Below are 5,375 nucleotides of genomic sequence, written 5' to 3' on the forward strand. Positions count from 1 at the left end.
TGTTATATCAAAAGGAAATTTCCCAGAAGAAGTAATAGGAAAAATTTTCAGTCTGTCATTTCTGGAGCACTGATGCTTGAAGTCAATTACCTGCTTACCAGACACAGTCAAAAGAAATCACTGGAGGCAGGTGCGCAGCTGGCAGAGTCCCATGTGTCACACTCTGGCTGAGCCTGTGGTGCCTTCATGAGGCCCAGCATGGTGGTGGTCTGCACAGTGCTATAAAATTGATATTAAAGATATGGTTTTCATCTTATTTCATGAACGCACTTAAGTTTTCTTTTTGGACCCCTATTTTATACCACTATGCAATGAGCTTTGGAACCGGCTTTGGATTGTGTAAAGTATGTCACTGAAAGTGCATGACAGAGACTTCCTAAATGAAAATACCTATCTAGTGGAAGCAAATCTGCATTTCAAAAACTTTATGTCTGACTTATTTCATTTAGCATGATTATCTTAAGAACCATCCATGTTGTCACACATGGCAATATTTCATATTTTCATTAGTGCTGAGTGAACACACAATGCAATATACAGATGATGTGTTATTGAATTGTACACTTGAAACCTATATAATTTCATTAACCAATATCATTCCAATAAATTTCATTAAAAATTAAAATTAAAATTAAATACTATAATAACTACATATGGTGTCAGATGAGTACTAGATATATCAGAGTGATCACTTTATAAGTTATATAAATGTTCAACCACTTGCTGCACACCTGAAACTAAGATAATATTGCATGTCAACTGTAATTGCAAAATAAAAAAAATATTTTTAAAATATTAAAAAAAAACTTTATCACATATATTGAAGAATGTGAAAAAGAGCCTGAGGTTAAAGCAAAACATTAATGGAATTCCAGTAGTATCTAATCCTCAAAATCTTCACATTAAGAGAAAAATGATTGTTAAACTATGAATAAATCTTATGATATTAAGAAGAAATATGAACTTGTTAGAGAAGTTTGTTATGCAAGAGACATTGTCATGTTTAGTGGTCAATCTTTATCCAAGAAATGAGAGATATTCTTCGATGCTCAGTGTTTGAAAAAATGAATCAGATTCTGAAGAAGGGGAATTGCTCAAATACTTGGATGCAGAAGAATTACTTCCTATTTGTTTAATCTGCTAGAAAAATCTCAGGTTAATATTTTCCATTGTGGATGTGTCATAGGAGAAATATGTAACCACAGGCAGTCCAGTAATATGAAATTTCCAGGTTACCAAAGTATGCATATGCTCTTATGTCCAATAACACAGATTTTAATCTGTGATGTATGTTCAGTAATAAGTGATAACAATAAATGGACGTAGGATGACAAACTTGCTTGAGAGCCAACTGATCCTAGCTACAGCTGAACCACTGTGTCTTGATTCTTCTATAGACATAATATGCACTGCAAATAGACTACTCTGTAACAAGCAAAAGATAAATATGTACCCAATGAAACAGTGTTTCAGAAGTATTCTGGGTCCTCTATGAATCAATAGTAGGATCTGTGTCATTGTTCACCTCCTCCTCAGCCAAAATTACTTGATTTCTTATGAAAAAATTTCTAAAGCAGGAAATTGTGTAGATTTGTGGAAATGGAGTCCCTATAATCTGGCCATACCTTCTGAAGTGGATGTAGAGAAATATGCTAAAGTGAAAAGGTCTGTCAAATCTGATGACTCACAACCAAAAGCCTGGCCAGCCCATGACATAAGAGATAGATTATGTGTTTGAATGTGAAACTGGTAATCAGTATCAGAAAACAAAGCTGACCATTTTGTAGTCACTTGGTGATCCACTTTACCATGGTAAAACTCAGCCATGTAAAGAAGATAAAGTGACAGCCAGATGTCTCCAATCCACTCCTCCACAGATGATCATTCAAATTAGTTCATTATTGGATCAAAGTCTGATGCTGAGAGGGTATTCAATCGTACTGGGAACTGGTCAGAATGAAACCAAGTGTCCAGTCAAGATGTTACACAGCTTGAGTCAGCTTTCTCAACGAAATAAATGGAACAGCCTAAAACCACAATGGTTCAGTCTTCAGTACTGGGGAAGGGCGTCAAACATCGACCTCCACCCATCAAACTTCCCTCAAGGTCAGGAAATACTTCCATAAAATAGTTATGCAACAGCAGGCCAACAGCTTTCTTATATCCCCAACTCTTCCTCCTGATTCTAAGCCACCCATGGATCATCCATGGGTCTCAATCAAGTTAGCATGCTTTCTCCAGCTGCCCTATCACCTGACAGTTCATCATAAAGAACCACAGCCACCGAGGTCATGGCAAATTCTGCTGGACTTAACTTCATCAATGTAGTGGGCTCTGTTTATGGAGCTCAAGCTTTGATGAGTTATTCAAACCCTAGGATGGTCTGTAACACTGATGCCATAATTCCTGCAGGAATAAACCAGAGCGACCTTCTCTCCTCAGGAGGTCTGCTGCCAAATGCATTGCCTGGTGCAGTGCAGGCAGCTTCTTGAGCAGGTGTTCCATTTGGTTTAAAAAATACTTCAAGTCTCGGGCCATTAAATCTACTCCAACTTTCAGGCGGTTCACTGATTTTCAACACTGTAGCATCAGCAACAGCAGCTCTCAGTTTACACACCAACAACCTCAGCTACCCGCAACTTCTAGTCTACAAAAGCCAGGGAAGCAGGGTTCTGAACAAGGTTTAACCAGTCAAGAACAGGCTTTATCTGCTCAGCATTCTGCTGTTATTAATCTTATTGGAGTAGGAAGTTTTATTCAGTCACAGGCGGCTGTGTTTTCTCAGCTTGGCTCTGTGAGCAATGCCTTCCTTAGTGGAGATTCCAGCTCTTCTCTGCCTTTTTGACAGCAGCAGCAACAGATACATGAGTTGCACTTTTTGCAGCATGAAATGGCTATGACAGTGGCAGCAGCACAAAGAGCTCAGCTACATCGTCATCAGCATACAGGCAGCCAGTCAAAAAGTAAAATGAGTAAAGGCACACCAACCACTCCAAATTTCTGACTTTTGCATTATTTTTCTCTTTTTTTTAAAACCATAAGAGCATTGAATCAAAACGATTCTAAGTTTCTATTTCATTTTTGTTTTTTTTAAATGTGTCAGTATTTTACATTGCTAGATGTACAAACTTTATACAGAAGCACAACCCTATGATTTTTAAATAAAAACAGGGAAATGGCTTAATGAACCATTAAGGTTGGTTTGCTTAAGTCATTGTTTTTTTCAAAAATAGTTTCCCTGTATGTACACATATGACAGTGGCCTAAGAAATACTAGAAACATGTTCAAGAAAAATGTAGTTTGATATTTGTTTAGTATAAAAGGTTTGTATATGGTGTAACAAATATGGTTTTTACAAATCTGTTTTGAAAAAATAAATCACTGAAGCTGCTACTAAGTCTTACTTCTCCACTCAGAGTAAAAGGCAAAAGCATAGAAAGAAACTGTGAAACCACTTCTGCCCTCACATTGCCCCATCTGAGAGTGAAGTTAAACACAGGTCACACATGATCCCCAAGACTATGGGAGTGAAAAAAGGGTAATCTACATTGCCTTCACTGGTGACTCACTATGACCATTCATCCTTTCAGTGCATATTTATTGAGCCTGGAATATTTATATTCCAGGGGATATAGAGTGGTCCTTGCTCTCACAGAGCTTACATTTTATTGATTGACCCTGCATCACCAGCCAATGGAGCTAGACTCATGCTTTGTGGACCATGCTGTGCACAGTGGCTCATCTATGTTTTAAAGGTAATAGATAGCTAAATAAAAATGGGGGTACACCGAAATTATATGCTAGATAGAAAGAACAGCAAATACAAAGGCCAGGAGACAAGAACAAGCTTGGAGCGTATGGAGGACAGAAGAAAGGCCAGTGGGATAGGAGCATAGTGAATGAGGGAGAGATTGGTGGTAGAGAAAACTGGAAAGGTTTCTGGCTTGTGCACATGAATATATGGTGGTGCTGTTCACTGGGATAGAAACCATGGGAGGAGGAGGTCATTATAAATTGCCACAGCTCCCTCTTCACTGCACAGTTTTGCCACGTAATCATCCTATGCTTGAGGTCACTAAGGCCATTCCCAGCTTTCTAACAGACAAGATTTCAAAGTCCATTTCTGAAACAACTATTTAAAACCTACAGTTCTTGTCTCATAAAGTCATGTTATATGTCCCCAGCAGATGGGCCGTTGTATTGGAAATTTCATTTTCTTGGACCTGAGTGTGTACCTGGAGTAAACTCAGACAAATGCCATCTGTGGAGGGGCCCTGTCAATGTAAAGGCCCTGGAGAAGCCACTGACGTCATCTGAATGCTCCCTGTAGCTCAATTAGTTCTCACTGAATATTGATGTGCTCCCCATGTTTCCGAGCCCCATTCTAGTTGGGCAGAACCATGTGATTAGTTCAGGCTAATGGACCATGAGCAGAAGTGATATGAGTCAATTCTAGGCCAGAGCATTTAATAGCTGTTAAGTGACTCTTTTCTAGGAGGAAACCAAAGAGGCAACGTGTTCCAGATGGTGTAGTCTAGGTATCTGAGTAACTATATGGTACAAAGTCACACTGACCCATGTAAGATACGTAGCACGTGGGTAAAATAAAAACATGTGTTACATTAAGCCACTGAAATGATGAGTAGTCACCAAAATGTAAGTTAGCCCACCTTGACTGATACAGTGGTTGTCTGCCCCTTGACCTTAGAAATGCACTGGGCCCCCCATGTATCATGCTCCATTTGGAGGAGGGGTCAAATTGGCCATGAATAATACACCTGTTTCAGATGTCTAGCTAAGTTTGTCCTCCTACTCGCTCAACATGCTAATGTTTACTCTCATTTCCTCCACTTCCTGACTTTCAATAACTGCTCCACACTGCCTACTCAGCATCATGACATATTTGCATGCCCTTCTTTGGCTTATTGACTTTGCTTCTCCCACTTGCTTCTCCTCTCCTACCCATGATACTCTCATTAACAACCCTAGCACTGTAGAAGCCTCGCTGAGCTCCATCCCCACATGGTAAGGGAATTTAGATAATAGTAAAGAAAGAACCAATGGGTTTTACTGGAGAAGCAATTCTGAACATGAGGTATGAAGGGTAAAGGTGAGATCGACCATGAGAGAGGAGGACTGGGGACTACTGCAAAGTGTGAAATGACTCAGGACCAAAGTTCTAAATGGTCTTGACAGTGACAGCAGCACAAACAGCTCAGCTCTAAATGGTGCTGGATTGGCTGAAGCAAACTCCATAACCCACTTCCTTACGTGGTGCCAGCTGTGTGGTATAGAGACAGGTTAAAAAACTGCTTTAAAAATCAGAAAAGGTAGGATCTGACATCTAAAAACTCAAGACTTCAGGTAACATAAT

The 5,375-nt window shown here is 39.4% G+C and overlaps 1 pseudogene; it reads left to right on the forward strand.

Moving 5' to 3' along the window:
- Nucleotides 1–306: 306 nt before the first annotated feature.
- On the forward strand, nt 307–3,004 carry LOC102880815 (annotated as a pseudogene).
- The last annotated feature ends 2,371 nt before the right edge of the window (nt 3,005–5,375 follow it).

Source organism: Pteropus alecto, unplaced genomic scaffold (genome assembly GCF_000325575.1).
Source record: "Pteropus alecto unplaced genomic scaffold, ASM32557v1 scaffold139, whole genome shotgun sequence".
Taxonomy (NCBI): domain Eukaryota; kingdom Metazoa; phylum Chordata; class Mammalia; order Chiroptera; family Pteropodidae; genus Pteropus; species Pteropus alecto.